This window comes from Canis aureus, chromosome 21 (genome assembly GCF_053574225.1).
Source record: "Canis aureus isolate CA01 chromosome 21, VMU_Caureus_v.1.0, whole genome shotgun sequence".
NCBI lineage: Eukaryota > Metazoa > Chordata > Mammalia > Carnivora > Canidae > Canis > Canis aureus.
In genome coordinates, this window is record NC_135631.1 from 35,767,837 (window position 1) to 35,787,350 (window position 19,514).

The 19,514-nt window shown below is 36.3% G+C and overlaps 1 pseudogene across 1 annotated transcript; it reads right to left on the reverse strand.

The window, feature by feature from the left end:
* Positions 1-630: 630 nt before the first annotated feature.
* Positions 631-18,760, reverse strand: LOC144292066 (thioredoxin-related transmembrane protein 1 pseudogene; annotated as a pseudogene). The gene is made up of 4 exons (XR_013359596.1): positions 18,749-18,760; positions 15,710-16,279; positions 2,582-2,659; positions 631-930 (listed from the first exon to the last, which is right to left on the reverse strand). The product of XR_013359596.1 is annotated as a thioredoxin-related transmembrane protein 1 pseudogene (transcript).
* Between the last annotated feature and the right edge of the window lie 754 nt (positions 18,761-19,514).

The following is a 19,514-nucleotide window of genomic DNA, read 5'->3' on the forward strand; positions in this document are numbered from 1 at the left end:
CTTATAGCTAAAATCATGAGAGACATTGCAGCTTTGTTTTAGAGCAGAGCTAAGCCTGTAAGAAACAAGTCTAGACAAGGAAATAATCAGACTAAGTAAAAATGTTTACTTACCCAGAAGCATTGAGAATTTCATTGAACTTTATGCATGATGACAAACCTATGGAAGGCTGAATTTTTATTTAAGAATTTTTTATTTAAGACTTTATTCTACATCATTTTACCCAGTAATCTTTTGCACAAGAATACCAGTGTTTCTGCAAAATCAAAATCAACTGCTATAAATTCTATGTGTGTGCCATTCAGTGAACTTCATTGTCAATAAATTGTTTTTCCTAAGGGGCTTGTGATATATATCTCAATTTTTATAGTTTCATAAGAATATTACTTTCATAGTGCTTAACTATTGAGAATTGGAAGAACTAGCTTCAAGACAAGAAAATGTCATCCTCACTGTAGTGACTAATGTATTTGTCTCTTCACCTCATAAAATAATACTTCCCACACAGTTTGAATTGTGTATTTCTCAGGGCTATAACGTTGCCATGCCTGAGTGCTACTTACATAAAGAGCTATTAAAGAATGGCATTATAACAAACACATTAAAACTGTTTATTCTATATAAGGGTACCTTTGTGTTCCCCCAAGAACAAAAGCAGGACAACGTCTGTTCCTTAAGAGTTTCTCTGACTTAACGTATATAAAAATGTCATTCAAACATTTTATGCGACCAAACACCATAATGACTTCTGCATGGCGGAATGGATATATGATACAATTATTAGGAAGGGACGCCTGGGTGGCTCAGGGGTTGAGCGTCTGCCTTCGGCTCAGGTCGTAATCCCGGAGTCCTGGGATCAAGTCCCATGTTGGGCTCTTCGCAGGGAGCCTGCCTCTCCCTCTGCCTGTGTCTCTGCTTCTCTCTCTGTGTCTGTCATGAATAAATAAATAAAATATTTAAAAAAATTTTTTTTTAAAAAGTCATTCCCATTGTTTCTTGGGGTACTTTTCAATATACATGTGTGATCCATGGCTCATGAGGGGGTACAATGACATGAAAGGAATTTCCAATTTTCTTAAGTCTTTTCAGAATGTTATTTCTACAATTCTATATAGGAAAAAGGAGTTGACACTTGCCATTTTATTTTTTTTCTGTTACCGATTTGTGCTGGTGTCTTGGATGCGGGAGGTTACAGTCACCTTCCTTCTTCTGCAACATCATGGGTTGTCAGAGAAACTGGACCTTCAGGGTATCTTATTTGAGTTGATATGATTTGGCAATTTAAATTGTGGTTTGATATTGAGAGTCAGCTTGACTCATAAATGGGAAAAGCATCTATGATGCTTCCCACTATAGCTGGACACTCTTGGGAGAGGAATATTTCTGCTATTTCTGCATCATTCTGGGAGACACGCACCTCCCCTGAGAGCTCCTCCCACCAAAAATTACTGGAGTGTATGTGCGTGTGTGTGTTCTTGTCCTCTCCAAGATCCTGTACCTTCTCAAGACACAAACTTGGAAGTGAGGTGGAAATACAGGACCCATAACCCCTATTCTCATCACGCTTCTCCCCTCAGTCCACACTCCACTGTTATGATCTCGGACGGTGAGAATCATTCATTAAGCATCCCCCATGAGCTTCAGCAGTGGATTCCACACCTTGGCCCTCAAGTACCCTCTAAGAAGATGTTGAAAAGATGTGTAGCCCCTATTGCATTTCTAAGTTAACATCTAAATTTTTTATTCTAAGTGTAAGTACTTGCAAATTACTTCTGGTATGATATAAATTGACATTTTAAAGCTTACACAATTTTTTTTTTTGTTCCATGGTTTATCTCAAGTACATTGATAAATTTCCAAATTCTTAGGGATTTTTTTCGGATACCTTATTATCAAGTATCTATTAATTTCTAATTAAAAAATCGCTGTGGTCAGATGATATAAACTGAATGACTTCAAGCTTTCAATATTTATTAAGATATGTTTTGGTAACCAATCTGTAGTCCAGGCTAATAAACATCCCATGTATGTTTGTTAGCTGTGGTATTTAGTGTCAACTAGATCATATTGGTCAATAATGCTTTTGAAATCATTTATATTTTAATTTTCACTTTTTGGGGGTCTGTTTTGTCAAATCATGAGAGAATCTTGCTAAATTCCAAACTATAGGGATCCCTGGGTGGCTCAGCGGCTGAGCACCTGCCTTTGGCCCAGGGCGTGATCCTGGAGACCTGGGATCGAGTCCCACATTGGGCTCCCCGCATGGAGCCTGCTTCTCTTTCTGCCTGTGTCTCTGCCTCTCTCTGTGTGTCTCTCATGAATAAGTAAAATCTTAAAAAAAAAATATCCAAACTATAATGTGTATTTGTTTATTTCCCCTTTATTGCTGCCAGTTTCCCTTATGTATATGGCAGCTTTCAAGTGCATACACATTTAATACTGTTATTGCTCTTGATGAACTTGATCCTTTCAACATTATGAAAGGTTTTTTTGGTACTAGTTTCTCAAAGCTTACTTAGTGTAATATTAGATAGCCACACCATGGTACAGATCTTTCTCAAGAGAGTATTCAACTACGTACCGCTAGCTCGGGGAAAGATCAAAAATCAACGTGTGGTTTCTACTGAATGAATTTTGCTTCTTCACCATCCTTGAAAGACTGTCGAGTTGAAAAACCGTAAGTTAAACCATCATAAATCATTTAGCTATATTTTTTGCTTTTTTAATGATCATTCTGGGATTACATTATTTATCTTTAAATATGCATGACCTATTTTCAAATAATAATATAGTATTTCAAAAGCAATGTAAGAGCCATACAACTACATAATCCAACTTACCTTTGTCTCACTTTTAATTCTCCTGTTTTCTTATATTTTATTGTTGTATATGTTATAGTTCCTACAATATATTATTATTATTACTGCTTTCTAAAATGACAGCAATGGAATTAAAATATAGAAATTGGGCACCCACTGTCATATTTTAAATAATAAAGAACAATCTCTTTTTTAACATAAAATATTTTTCTAACAGAAAAAAATATATATATATTATATAATATATAATTCCTGTTTCTCCTTATCCATATACCTCTTCTTGCTCTACAAAATTTTATCCTGTTATTTTAAAGACATTGGCTACTCTCAAACAATCTTGCAAAAAAAGATGTATATTCATTTATATATGAAGCCTGAGCAAATTGTACTCACATAATTTGATGGAGATAGAAATTTCATTATAGTGCTGCTATTCAAATATTTAGATATGTTTTAAAGGATGTCTCACATCATTATTGTCAGAATTTATTTATTTACTTGTTTATTTTATTTTATTTTTCCCAAATCAAGAGCAGGCTCTTGACTCACTGCATCCTCAGGCTGAATTCCTTCACTGTTCACCTGGTAACCTTGGAATTACTGTGAGAAGCTGGCTTTCCTGGAGCTTAAACATATTCCTCCTGGAAGTTAGCTGTCAACTACAGTGTTACAAACTTGACCTTTTCCCCAAGGCTCCTTGCTATCCCCTTTCTACTGCCTCCTGTCATTCCTGCCCTGGCTCCCCTCCAGGTGTAGTTAATCTCATCTGAATTCATACTGGGGAAGAAACAATACTATGTTCTGGGCAACTCACAGCATCAACAGTTACAGCACCATCAGAATTCCATTATTGTCTTCATAAACATAATCATTTATTGGGCATTTTCTGTGAACTTTCCTATATAAAGGTATGCACGATACATCATTATCTGCTTCCTTTTCAGGAATCTGTTTTGTAAATGGCAAAACTGAGAGTCTTTTACATTTAGAGACTTATTCTGAATTAAATAACTTGCTAAAGCCCCCAAAAGTACGAAATACAAAATCTAGCTCTAAGTTTTAAGCATCTTCCATATTTCATCTCACTAAAGAACATCCACTACAAAAATATTAGTATATGGCAGCCTTTGTATTATGATTTCTAAGGCTCTAGGTAACCTGTAGCTTGGGCCATGGAGTCAGAATGCCTAGATTTGACATTCTATCTTACTAGTGTTGAATTTTCCAAGTCTGGCATTACCATGATAACATCAATCTTATGGGACTGTCAAGGTTGAGATAATTCATGTAAAGCACTTAGAACTTACATAATGTAAAATGGATATCAAATAAACATTGGTGATTTTATTACTATGCCTCTGATGCTGGAAATACTATTTATTGATTCTTTCAACCACTATTTATTGAGCACTTAACTATATGTCCCAGACAGTATTTTAGGCATTGAGTTTATGGCAAGGAATATATCAGCATCTGTTGTGAAACTTACTTTCTACAGGGAATGGAAAGAAATAAGCAAATAATTATGTGTTAGCTTGGGTTGAGATAAGTGCTGCGAAGAAAACTAGAGAAAGAGAAAGAAGTCATGCAAAGATGAGGGAAAAAGAGCATTCCAGGCAGAGAGACAAGCCAGGAAAGGGTTCTAAGTTGAACACAATTTTGGTGGATAGAAGGAAGAGGAAAGAAAACCCTTGTGGCTGGATCTAATTAAAAGAGGAAAATCCAGGGGCCCTGGGTGGCCCAGTCGGCTAAGAGGCTGCCTTTGGCTCATGTCATGATCTCCCAGTCCTGGAATGGAGCCCTGCATCGGAGTTCCTGCTCAGCAGGGAGTTTGCTTCTCAATCCTTCTCCCTCTGCCCCTCGCACTGCTCCTTTTCTCTGTCTCTCTCTCTCAAATAAATAAATAAAAATCTTTAAAAAAAAAAAAAGAGGAAAATCTAAGTTGAAGATGATATCCAAAAGGTAGAGAGACCAAGTCACTTATGTCCTGATAAGAAATTTAGGTTTGATTCTAAGGTTTACAAAAGCTACCAGAGACCGATGATGTCACATGAGTGATTTGCCTTCAATCAGAGATGTTCCTGATTATATTTCAGAGGACTTTGAGAGCCACAACACAAAGAAAACAAAAGACCAACTAGGAGTCCAGGCTATTTCTTTAAAGCACATAACTCTGGTAGATTTAAGTATTGACTTGTATTCACATGGCGATGTAAACAACCAAAAGTAGACCCATCCTGGAGTTTACTTTTGAAATAGGGGAAGAGTTCATATGAGATAGTACTTACTCTGTGATCGAGGAAGAATTGTTGATGTGGTTGGTGTGCCCCAGAAAGGTGAGAGGGACACCAAAAGATGTTAAAAAGTAGTTTCATAAAAGCCCTAGAGGTGATCCTGAAACTAGAATATGCAGAAACTGCCAGAACGAGGGATTTATTACCTAGTAATGTCCAGAAGAGTAAATGGCTTAGGTTTCAAAATACGGAACCAAAATAATCATGGATAAAAATCTAAGGGTCATCAAAGACAATGTTGGGTGGATGTTTTAAGACAGGCCGGAGTCACATGGACAGTGGCCGTAAATAACAGGATGCAAACGGCCATTATGATGAGAGTCCATAATAAATAACCTTACTGAAGATACAATGCAACATGATTAATGGAGCAACTATTTGCCAAGGCCAGCTGCGTTAATGGCCCCTTAGTTAATCCTGAATTTATTTACCAGGACTGATGTACTTTTATCTTATATTTAGAAACAAGCTGTCTAAGTGAATGGGGACAGCTTGGAGAATGGAGCATGTGGTGAAATAGCATATTTCAGAAGGGTGAAATTATCGTGCAGCTTATATAAGAACTCGTATCTTTAATTAGGGCACCAGGGTCAGCATTGAAACAGTGATTCCGTGACTGTCACTACCCCTCACAGTAGACTCTCCTACCCCAGATTACTGCTTTCCTCTGCCCTGTAGAAAAGAGAAACAAAGCGTTTCTAGAAAGACGGTCTCTAACCAACTGCTTTGAGATAATTTCATCAGAGGCTGGTACTGAGGTTTAGAAGATGGAGTTAAGTCCAGGTTTCTTCTTGGCAACAGAATAATTATGGACATTCCTGGATAAAAATATTCATGGGAGATGGATTTGAGGAAAGGAAGAGGAATAAAAGACTGATTCATTTCTTTACCTCTCTGTAAAGAGCATTACCCTGCACCACCCTTGCCACTACCAAAACCCTTAGCTTAGGTCAAGAAATAACTATTTATAGACAGAGAATAGCAAGGGAAGTGCTTAACGTGTTCTGAGATTATTAGCATTTCTCTTTAATTCATCAAGAGAAATCATAAAAAAAAATATTTCAGACTTCCTTGAAATACTGTCATTTAGAAAAAAAGCACAGCTTTGTGAAGCCTTTTCCTGCTTCCTCAGGTTAGTTTATCCTTGCTGTTTCCACAAGGAACTGCTCATATTATATTCTAATATTCACCCTGTTTATTACATTTAACCTCTTATTTTCATCTCTTCCCAGCTACTTTCTTCCTAGTGTCTAGGGTGTTGTTGACCATATACTAGGTGCTTAGAAAAACATACAGGGGTCTTCCCTGTTTAATAATATATAGTAAATCCTTTTAAACTCTTCTCTCTAACAAATAGGTGATCAGTAATATTATACAATGTAATACAGATTTCAGAACAGGAACAGCTGTTGGTTTGAAAGTGCATAGGTTTTTCCTTATGGTAATTAGAGCACTCACTACTAAAGCTTACCATTAACAAACAATTAAAAACCTACCATAGAGAAAATGAATAAGACCATCGCAATTCTCCAAAAGAAGGCAAAGACAAATATAAAATGTTCATTGATAAAAGAGAATGCTTAAACCACTGTCAAATGATTTATATTACCAGAGCAACAAGAGAACATGATTTAAATACTTGGCTTTGCTCTATCAGTGTCCTATGCCCTATAAGAATCCTATTGATTCTGGGGCTTATCTAATTCCCACAACAGTACTTATTTGGTAGGCATTATTATATGAATTTTATAGGTGGAAAAACGAGCTCTGAGGATCCACAGCTCACAAATTGGTGGACTAGGATTGGAAACTACTCCTTCTTTTTGTTCCCTACCTCCCAGGGAGTAAGAGTTGAGAAAACAGAGACCTCACTGTCGTAATCAGAGATCAATTTACATTGCAGAGGGTCTTGGGATGGACTGTGCAATACTGAATTCATATAGATGAATGAGGAGGAAGGACATTGCTGTAGGTTTGCAAGTGAGAAACATAATACACAAAAGAGAATCTGCTGGTTGATTCTGAGAGTTGAATTTTATGAAGAACAAAGATGAAGTTAGATGTATGTGCAAGTGAATTGAGTAAATAATGAAATATGTGATCTGCTCTTTGTGTTTGTTTTTAAAAAATTCATTTATTTATTTGAGAAAGAGTGAGTGAGAGGGAGCAGGAATGGCGGGAGGGGCAGAGGGAGAAGCAGACTCCCCACTGAGCAGGAAGCCCAACGCAGGATTCCACCCCAGGACTCTGAGGCAAAGGCAGATGCTTAACTGACCGAGCCACCCAGGTGCTCTGCTCTTTGTTTTGAGAAGGATATATTTTTGAGAAGGGAGAAATGAGAGGCAGACATTTACTCTCATTGATGGCTGAATGCCCCAGCTGCTTCTCTAAGGAAATCCAAGTGAGAAGATACCATTAGAAGTCAATAAGGTTAAAGTGATGGAAGGATAAGGAGCACTTATGTGTTCTTAGTAACTCAGTGGGCATGCTGAGAACTCAGTTTTCCTTACACGTATGTGTCAAAACATAGAAGGCCCTTGATATTTATATTTGGGTTAGTTGAATAATTATTGAATAGACTGGGATATTGTCAACTTTGTGCATTCAGTTTCAGTAAAAGAAGTACTACTACTACTAATGACAATATAGCTAATATTAATAGGATTTTTCTAATTGCCAGGCATTTAGATATGCACATTATCTTGTTTGATTCTCATTTTCAAACCTGGCAACTACATACTCTTATGATTTACCTTTTCACAGAAGATGACACCAAGGAGAATAATATTAAGAAATTTAACATTAATCAGAGAATTAATAAGTAGAATATTCTAAACTATAATGTCCTATAATGTCATAATTAGTTTTCCACAGGTGTCCTATGAGAAAAAAGTGATTTTTAATGTTGGTGATAAGTTTTGGTAAGAAATATTAGAGTAATTCCTATGAATGGGAACTTTTAGATTTATCTTCCTTTTATTAGACATTTGTCTCTGCAGATACTATGATTTCATCACATCAGAATTTCTAATAACTTCCAATTGTGCCAACAACAATTGTAGTGTCTCAGAACATCAACAACAATTGTAATGTCTCAGAACATCACACTTATCTAAAGAAAAATCAATGACTAAAATGAGGTTAAAATACCCCCCATCTATAGAATTATTCACTGTATGCACAAATTAGTTGGGAAAATCTTTCAGACAAATTTAGCAAATGGAGAGCTTAAGAATTCAAAAAATCCAGGACAAAGGGCACATATTGTCAGGACACACTGAAACAGCCAGAGCTGAAGAACAAAGTGTTTTGGTTAAAAGGCTCTTACAGATCAGAATATTTAGGGTGAAAAGTGTGAGGACAGGTAAGAAAACCAGGGTAGTCCCAAGAACTGTCCCATACAACCATTATACAGTTCATTAAACTGAGAACCATAAACAAGGCAACAACATATTTTGTGATTAAGCCAGTTCTATTTCTCAATGCAGTGCTTTTTCTATTCATATATAAGTGAACTGGAGATATGGTTATATAATGCAGAAAAGTGAACACAAAACCAAAAAATCATTCATTTTGGCTATCAGCAAAAAAAATAAGAGCTTGAGTTCCTGGGATTCCAGTTTATTGCCTGGCTGCTGTTAAATTGTACTAACTAGACCAGATTTTTTTGGTCAGTCTCATTTGGCTTTGCTCAGCTTACACATGGCGTTGGTGAAAAACAGGGCCAAAATGAAACAAGAATATGCTTTTCCTTAATCCACATTTTCTGCCTGGTGAAAACATGAGGAGCATTACCCTCAGGGTCACAATGACAACTTTCTCCAATTTTCTCAGCAGTAGTTGAGAATTATCTTGTCAGCATCACTGTTTTTGTTTTTTAAACAGCGGCTGAGAATAAGACAAACAACCACAGGTACTGGGGATAAAAAAAAAAAAATCCCAAAAAAAGTCATTAAAAAGCCCAAGTTATCCTCTGCTTTGCCTCTCTTTTGTAGAGAAGCCAGTCTACTATGGCCTGACAACTGATAGCTGTACTTCTGACCTAACCCAACATCATCTGCTCCCAAGCGACCTTCCTTTCCTTATTTCCCCCATCACTCTATCTCCTCCATTCCAGTGCTTCTTAAAATCTAGTGTGTATATAAATCACCTCCAAAACTTATTAAAACATAGATTTTCATCCGGTAGGTGTAAGATGATCTGGAGATTGTGTATTTCTAACAAGCTTCTAGAAAATGCCCATGCTGCTGGTCTTTCGAGTGGTAAGGCTCCATTTTACTTTTATAATTGATGGTTGGAAAGATGAAGGTAGATTTTGGAAGGAGAGAATAATTTATTTCTCCTTTTTTTCCCATTCTTCATAGAGAAATGAGTATGCCTTTTATTTGCACAATTAGAAGCAATTTTGCTCACCTGTGATTTTTAAGAAAGCACAGTATTTCTTAAAATATGGTTATTCTAAGGAAATTTCTAAGACTAAAGTAATTCCATCTAACATTGTGAAGCAGATCTCCAGATTTCAGTTGGAAGAAAGGTGAGCAGCAGAGTCCTGAGGGAGGCAACAGGTAGTGAGGATGTGTTTATTAACAGTTTAATCTAGTTGAGGAAGCAGAAAACAGACAGGTCATGGAACTTGCTTTAGGAGTTAAGGAAATAGAGTTATATAAGGATTTGGGATTTTGCTTCAGGTAATTTAAGTTTATAGACAACTAAAAGAATCAGTGACTGTGAAGAAGAAATATTGAGATAAAAGTGGTGTTTATAAGTCGGAGTAACCAAATGTGTGGAATATACATAGGAGGCTTCTGGGTAAAATAATTTTAAAATTAAAGAACAAAATTACATATTAATCTTTTCTAAGCTGGATGTTTTTTTGAACTGTAGAATGTCAATGGTCTACCTACATGTAGGTGCACACACATGCATGCAAAACACTAATACTTCATCATTTTATTTTTATTTTATTTTTTTTTACCTCATCATTTTAAATGATTTCTTGAGTGTTGTGATGTGACTGATTTATCACACAGGATTGCTGGAAATGTTATGAAATGTTCTGTGCTGTTAAGGCCAAGGCTATGTTCTGAAGAGTCTATCCAATAATTTTGTTACACCAGGATATGCAGATATCATTATTTTAGAATGATAAAGTATAGCTTTAAATGATCTATTCTCTTCCATATTCTGCACCTCATTGGCCATCACAGGACACAAGTAGAAAAGTAGGTTCATGATATTGTGTAGAAGTAGGATTATTTGCTTTGCCATTAGAGCCACAATTGAGCTACACTTACAAATATATAGATTTGCGTATTTAACATCTGCTTCTCCAGTAACAGTTACGCAGAGGTGTAGCCTTAGATCTTTCTTGAGATAAGCAACTAAAATATTTTCTTAACTAATGGTTGGATAATGATGCTATCAATTTTGTCACTTCGGCAATTTCATCTTTGGACACCGTATTCAGATTACCTTCGACTGTGCATTTAAGTATCAGATACCACCTAAATGTCAGAGGGGGAAAAACTAGACTAATCTTGACAGTCTAGAAGAGCAATGTTGCCAAAGGTCATCAACAAGTCTGACAAAACAGTCCTCATTAACCGTGTCTGTCAGCACCTCCATTTGGAAGTAATTTGGATATTTGCAGTGACCCCATCAGTTCTGATTGGCTGGGCAGTGACCTTGACCAGGGTGAAACCTGTTCAGTGTAAGCTCATACAATGCACTGTAGGTGGAATCCAGGATGACAGATGGCAGTGGGGTCAGTGAAGAGGAACTTGTCCATCACTGCTATTGAAGACAAAGCCACTCAACAGCGTAGTTCAACAGGCACAGGAGCTGTGGTTTGCAAATGCCACAAGAGAATTGTCAAGTTCCTTTATTTTTAAAGAAATGCTATAGTCTCATAATCTCAGAGTTCATGAGACTGATGAATAAGTGGGGGAAGAAAGGTTAGCTGTTGGAGTTTAGCAATACACTAGACATTTCAAAACTTGTCTTTGACTCTAACAAAGATCTGAAAATTCATGCTAGCTGTATCTTCCTTGTGGGTAAATTCCTGATCAAAAACTCGTTCCTGTAATATTTTTCTTCATTCTACTAAGAAACTGGATTAGTAAGAGTCATTACTTTGCTCTTCTGCTAGACACATCTCTTCTTTTTACCTCCCTCACATATCACAGAATCAATATGAAATAAACTATGATAATAGAATATATTATACTTTCTAAGTACTATACTATAAAAGCAATTATAACATATTCTTGAAGTAATTAACTTTTGATAGAACAATCTGGATCTGTTTTTTTTGTAGTTACAGTAGCACTTCTTTTTAATATAAAAATTAGGGATGGGTCAGATATTGAATGCCATACTACACAGCATTTTGATTCTGTGCTCTGAGTCTGTCACTCAAAAAACACAAGGCATGTTAAAAGGCTAAGGACCTAATGGAAACACACATGATGCCAACTAGCATAAAATCATTAAGAAAATACACATAACTTTCATTGACTCATGGAATTTTTAACAATCTAGAAAACCTTTTGGAACTTAAGATCTTTCTTCCCCATTGGCTGCTCAGGAATTTCTTCCAAATCTTCATTGTTGACTTCTTCCTTGTAATGTTTTTGGAACAAGAAGCCAATCAGTTCTAAACAAAAATGAACAAAAAAATGACAAATTAATTTATTTCATAGAAAAATAAATTATTAAAACCAGAAGGAAATAGATGATGTAATTGATTTCCTGCCTTGAGGATTATTCATTGTCCACATCTTGCATTTATTTGTTTATTTGAGGTATAATAGACATACAACATTATATTAGGGCCAAGTGTCCAATACAATGAGTTGATATCTGTGTATTGTGCAGTGTTGTGAATGAACACTGCAATAAGTTCAGTATTCCCCTGTTGCCATATAAAGTTATATATTATGCCATATAATATTATTGACTATAGTCACCATATTGTACGGTATCTCTTCATGATTATTTATTTCACAGCTGGAAGTTTGTACCTCTTGACTATTTTCTCCAATTTCATCTCTCCCCCTTTCCCTCTGGCAACCACCAATTTGTTCCCTCCATTTCGGTTTTGTTTTGTTTGTTTCATTTGTTTCATTTTTTTAGATTCCGCACATGAGTGAAATCATACAGTACTTGTCTTTCTCTGTCTGACTTATTTCATGGTCCATCTGTGTGTCACACCTGGCAAGATTTCATTCTTTTTTATAGCTGAGTAGTATTCCATTGTATAGATAGCACGTGTTCTTTATCCATTCATCTATTGATGGATACTTGGGTTGTTTGCATATCTTTGCTATTATGAATAGTGCTATATTGAACATAAATATTTTCCAAATTGGTATTTTCACCTTCTTGGGATAAATACCCAGAAATAAAACTGCTGGAGCAAATGAAAGTTCTATTTCTAGTTTTTAAAGGAGGCTTCATACTCTTTTCCACAGTGGTTTGACATTCCCAAATTTACATCCCTAAAAACAGTGCACAAGTGTTCCCTTTTCTCCACATTCTATCCCACACTTGCTATTTTCGGGCTTTTTCATGATAGTCAATTTTTTGTTATTCAGCTCTATGAGTTTTTACTTATCTTGGCTACTAATCCCTTATTGGACATACAATTTGATATATCTTCTCCCATTCAGTAGGTCATCTCTATTTTGTTGATTTTTTTTCACTGTGCAGAAGCATTTTATTTTGATGTAATCTCATTTGTTTACTTCTGCTTTTGTGTCCACTATGTTTAGAGGCAGATCCAAAACCATACCTCCAAGAGCAATGTCAAGGAGCTTACCACCTATATTTTCTTCTAGGAATTTTATGGTTTTAGGTATTACGTTCATGTTTTCAACCATTTTGAGTTAATTTTTGTGTATGGTATTAACTACTGGTCCAGGTTCATTCTTTTGTATGTAGCTGTGCAGTTTTTCCAACACAGTTTATTGAAGAGACTATCCTTTCCCTGTTGTATATTCTTGCCTCTTTTATCATAAACTAATTGACCATATACATGTGGGTTTATTTCTGGGCTATTCTGTTACATTGATATATGTATGTTTTTATGTCCATATAATACTGTTTTGATTACTATAGCTTTAAAAAGATGTTTTAAAAGATTGTATTTATTTATTCATTAGAGACACAGAAAGAGGTAGAGACATAAGCGGAGGGCGAAGCAGGCTCCATGCAGAGCCTGATGCAGGACTCGATCCCAGGTCCCCAGGATCACATCCTGAGTTGAAGGTAGGCGCTCAACCTTGAGCCACCCAGGTGTCCCTGATTACTATAGCTTTTAATATAGTTTTAAATTAGGCATGATGCCTCCAGCTTTGTGCTTGTATATCAAGATTGCTTTGGCTCTTTGAAGTTTTTTGCAGTTCCACACAAATTTTAGGGATGTTTTGCTCTATTTCTATGAAAAATGCCATTGGAATTTTGACAAGGATTGCAGCAATCTGTAGATTGTTTTGGGTAGTATGGACATTTAAAAATATTAATTCTTCTAATCCATGAGTGTGGAATATCTTTCTATTCATTTCAGTCTCCTTTATTTTCTTTCATTTCATTGGTTATCCCTTTAATGCAATTGTAAATGGGATTATTTTCTTAATTTCTCTTTCTGCTAATTTGTTATAGTGTATAGAAACACCACAGATTTCTGTATATTAATTTTGTATCCTGTAACTTTACTGAATTTATTTATTAGTTTTAATAGTTTTTTGGTGGAGCCTCTAGGATTTTCTGTATATGATATCATGTCATCTGTCAATAGTGACAGTTTTACTTCTTTCCAGTTTGGATGTCTTTTCTTTCTTTTGCCTAATTGATCTGTCTAGAACTTCCAATAGTATGTTGAGTAAAAATGGCAAGAGTATGTAGGCTTTCTTGTCTTATTCCTGATCGTAGAGAAAACACTTTCAGTTTTTCACTGTTAAGTATGATTTTAGATGTGGGCTTTTCATAAATGGCCTTTCTTATGTTGAGGTACATTTCTTCTATGCCGATTTTGTTGAAAGTTCTGATCATAAATGGGTGTTGATTTTGTCATATGCTTTTTCTGCATCCATTGAGATGATCATATGATTTTTATCCTTTGTTTTATTGATTTAGTGTTTCACACTGATTGGTTTGTGGATATTTAACCATTTTTGTATCCCTGACCTTTGCTATTCCTTCCTTCTACTAAATTTGGGCTTTCTTTTTCTTTTTCTAGTTCCTTGATATGTCATGTTAGGTTGTTTATTTGAGATGTTTTTGTTTCTTGAAGTAGGCATTTATTGCTATGAGCCACCCTCTTAAAATTTCTTTTGCTGCACACCATAAGTTTAGGTATGTTTTGTTTTCATTTTCATTTGTCTCTTGGTATTTTCTTTATTTCTCTTTGATTTCTTCTTTGATCCATTGGCTTTCAGTAGCATGTTTTTAATCTCCACACATATGTGAATTTTCCAGTTTTTACTTTTTTTTCTTTTTCTTAAGGAGAATGCTAACTTTATTTTAATCAGATTAAGCTTCTATGAATTTTCAAAATGTAAAATATCAAGACTTTTACATATCAAATAAAAATCAGGAATGTTCACCTTCATATACAAAAAAAAAAATGTTCAAATAGAAGTTCAACAAGAATGTTATAAAATCTGGGATCCCTGGGTGGCGCAGTGGTTTGGCGCCTGCCTTTGGCCCAGGGCGCGATCCTGGAGACCCGGGATCGAATCCCACATCGGGCTCCCTGCATGGAGCTTGCTTCTCCCTCTGCCTATGTCTCTGCCTCTCTCTCTCTCTCTGTGTGACTATCATGAATAAATAAATAAAATCTTTAAAAAAAATTTATAAAAAAAAGAATGTTATAAAATCTGAAATGAATGGCCAAAATTTTAAATTATCAGTAAACAGCTCTTTTTTTTATAAAATCTTTTTTTTTTTTTTTAGATTTTATTTATTTATTCATGAGAGGCACAGAGAGAGAGAGAGAGAGGCAGAGACACAGGCAGAGGGAGAAGCAGGTTCCATGCAGGGAGCCCGATGTGGGACTTGATCCTGAGAGTCCAGGATCATGCCTTGAGCCAAAGGCAGACGCTCAACCACTGAGCCACGCAGGCATCCCAGTAAACAGCTCTTCAATGTTAAGGATTCCTCAGTATACTTTGGTTTGAAACAATAAAAAAGGGCTATTTCTTAAAGCCTGAATAATACTTCCAGAAAATTATCCAATTTGGAAAATGAAAAATGTAACCCATGATAAGTAAGAAAAATACAAATCATACACTGAACAGAGGGGAACAAAAAAGGTAACCAACCTTTATAGGAATCAAGACACCACCACGGCCTTATATAAAAACTTTCTAAATTAGTAGCATATCCTGTATCACCATAATATTACTATTAATATTCATCCACTTTTTTCAAAGGTTGAAAAGGTACTGGCAATAATTTTTTTTTTTTTTTTTTTGGAATGAATGGTATGGCCTGGTCCTCAACTTTTTGAAGGAAAAAGGCAGTCTGCCACAAATATCATACAGAGTCCCAAAGATAGTTCTGAAAGCAGTGCTGCTAAATAAAACTGTATATTACCCCCAAACTGGTAATCCAGGTTCTTCAATAGAAAAGTTATGGCAAGTCCTGACTCACATAGATAGCTGCAAGAATGCTGACATACTACTCATCAGAACGGAACTTGGACCAAACCACGATGAATTGGGTTCAATACTCTCCCACTCTTGCTCACTTATAAAGTTCATGAAGTCCTTCTTAGTCCTTGAGCCCTGATAGCACCTAAATTCACCATTTTTACATGATAAATAGTAGGAAGAGCAGTTATGGTAAATCATCCGCTCAGTCCTGCCTGCTGTGTGACATCATTCCCCTCAAGATCTTCTCCCCATTCAGTAAAACTTTCCCATTCTGGTTGAAGATTCTGAAAGATAGGACACCATGGAGCGTAAAATTCTATCATCCTCTCTCATTCCAGCAACTCTTTTGAGTTCTTGCCATGATGAAGGGCATGTCACTCCACTGTTCTTGGGTCCAGGGAGCCCTGCAAAACAACAACAGCAGCACTGCCACAGGAATCACGAGACTCCTGAGGGCATCGTGTCTGGTGCTTGCCCACCCCACAGCCCAGTTTTTACTTGTAGTTGACTTCTAGTTTTATACCATTGTGGTCAGAAAAGATACTTGATATAATTCCAATCTTCTTAAGTTTATGAAGACTTGTCTTGTGGCCTAACATATGATCTATCCCGAAGAATGTTCTGTGTGCACCAGAGAAGTATGTGTATTAGGTTACTTTTGGATGAAACGTTCTATATATCTGTTGTCTATCTGGTCTAACATGTAGTTTAAGGTCAATGTTTCCTTATTTATTTTATGTCTGGATGATCTATCTATTAATGCAGGAGGGGTATTAAAGTCCCCTACTATTATTGTATTGCTGTCTTTTTCTTCATTTAGGTCTGTTAATATATTGGCTTTATATTTTTAGGTGTTCCTATATTTGGATGCATAAATATTTACAAATGTTATATCCACTTGTTGGATTGACCTCTTTATCATGATATAATTCCCAGTTTTCAGTTTCCCTACTTTATTTATTTATTTATTTATTTATTTATTCTTGTATATTTTTTTATTGGAGTTCGATTTGCCAACATATAGTGTAACGCCCAGGGCTTATCCCGTCAAGTGCCCCCCTCACTGCCCGTCTGAAAATAAAGCTTAAAATTTGAAAAAAAAAAAAACGATATAATTCCCTTCTTTGTCTCTTATTATGGTCTTTGTCTTAACATCCGTTTTGTCTGATTAAGTATGGGCATCCCAACTTCCTTTTGGTTTTCATTTGTATGAAATATCTTTTCCATATCTCCATGTATCTTTACTTCTGAGGTGAGTCTCTTGTAGGCAGCTTATAGATGGTATTTTTTTAATCCATGAAGCATTCTCTGTCTTTTGATTGAAGAAATACTCCATTGATGTTTAAAATAATTATTGTTATGTATTTGTCGCCATTTTGTTCATTGTCTGATGGTTGTCTTGTAGTTTCTCCCTATTCCTTTCTATTCCTTTTGCTCTTCTTCCCATGAGGTTGATGAATTTCTTTAGTGCTATGTCTATGTCTAGATTCCATTCTCATTATCTCTTGTGTACTTTAAGTTTTTGGTTTGTGGTTATAATGTGGTTCACATGTATCAGCCCATATGTATAACAGTCTATCTTAAGTTGATAAAAGTTAAGTTTGAACACCCTCTACTACTTTACATGTTTACTGCCTCATGTTTTTGATGCCACATTTTGCATACTTTCATTTGTATATACGTTAACTAATTGTTGTAATTCTTCTTTTAAGATTTTATTTATTTATTTATTTATTTATTTATTTATTTATTTATTTATTTATTTATGATAAACCCAGAGAGAGAGGCAGAGACATAGGCAGAGGGAGAAGCAGGCTCCCTGCGGGGAGCCCAATGTGGAACTTGATCCCAGGACCCCTGAATCAGACCCAGAGCTGAAGGCGGATGCTCAACCACTGGGCCACCCAGGGGCCCCCTAATTGTTGTAATTATACTTATCTTTACTACTTTTGTCTCTTAACCTTCATGCTAGCTTTGTAAGTGATGAGTTTACTACCTTTACTATATATTTACCTTTACCAGTGAGATTTTAGTTCCATGTGCTTTCTTGTTAGTAATTAGTGACCCTTCTTTTTAGCTTAAAAAGTCATTTCTTTTAAAAGTCAACATTTATCTTAAGGATAGTCTACTGGTGGTGAATGACTTTAGCTTTTGCTTGTCTGGAACACTCTATTTCTCCTTCAATTCTGAATGATAATCTTGCCAGAAAGGGTATTCTTGGTTGGAAGCTTTTTGCTTTCAACATTCTGTATATATCATGCCACTCCCTTCTGGCCAGTAAATTCTCTTGAAAAAAAATTTGTTGATTGTCTTATTGGGGTTGTTAGTTTGTAACAAGTTATTTTCTCTTGCTAGCCGGAAGATTCTCTCTTTAATTTTGACATTTTAAGTATAGTGTGCATGGTGTGTGTTTCTTTGGGTTCATCTTAGTAAGAACTCTCTGGATTTCCTGAATTTGGATATCTGTTTCCTTCTCCAAGTTGGCAGAGTTTTCAGCCCTTATTTCTTCAAATAAGAAGAATTCTCTCTCTTTTCCTTCTGAGACCCCTACAATGTGAATATCTCCACTTGATGTTGTCCCATATGTCCCTTAAGCTATCTCCACTTTTTTCATTCTTTTTCCTTTTTTGGTTCTGATTGATAAGTTCCATTCTCTTGGAGGTCAAGAGAATGCTTGTGCTTCATCCAGTCTGCCGTTGAGCCCCTCCAATGTATTTTTCAGTTCAGTTAGTATATGGCAAGGCCACAGGGTCGTGCTAGGCTGTGGTATGGCCACCTAACAGTTTAGTGGGTCGTTGAGTCAAGGGGATACGTGGCCAGGGTAAGCCTGCCTGGCATGCTTAGCAGGGCTGCACCACAGGTGGGTGGTGAGCCAGCACAAGCCTCCCTCATCAGGTTTAGTGCAGGGGGCATGGGGGAATGTAAGGATGTGGTAAGTGCTACTGTTAACATATGGGGATAGTGCAAAAATGGCACCTACCAGCAGGACCATCTCCCAAGAAAATTCCAACAAACCCCTGTTCCTCTGGCAGACACTTTATGAATAAATCCCCTTCACATAGGGTCTAAGCACTTTCAACCTGCTGCTTTTTCACTGAGTCCTGGGCACAATGGGTCCGTGCATGATTCTTTAAGAGCACAGTCTTAATTTTCTATGTTCCTTTGTGTCTCCAGTACATAAGCTCTGTTGATTTTCAAAGTCAGATATTTTAGGGGATTGTCTCTGGACAGGTCCCAAAGGTTGGCATGCCTGATGTGGGGTTCAAACCCCTTACTTCTCAGAGATGTTCTGATTTGTGAAATTCCTTCTGCTTGTGGGTTACCTGCCAGGGGAAAGGTTTTGGTCAAGACCATATATCTGCCTCTCCCAACCCCATCTCAACGTGGCCTTTTTATCCTTTGTTATGGAGGATTTGTTGAGCTAGTTTTCAGTTTGTTCCAGAGAGAAGTGTTTTATACATAGCTATAGATTCAGTATGTCTATGGGAATTGAGTTCAGGGTCTTCCTATGCTGTCATCTTGAACTACCTTGCCCATATCTGGCATTTAGAATGCCTCACACATAATTAGAACAAAGTGAGGGTCCTTAAACTGAACTCTGCTCAGTAATCACACATCCGCATTCTTCCCTATTCTGTTTGAAAAGGAGCTTACTCAAGGCAAAATACCACCCAGACCATCCAGATCACAGTTTACAGACATTTATGGTTCAGTTATCAATTTAATTTTTTCATTTGGTCATTTTA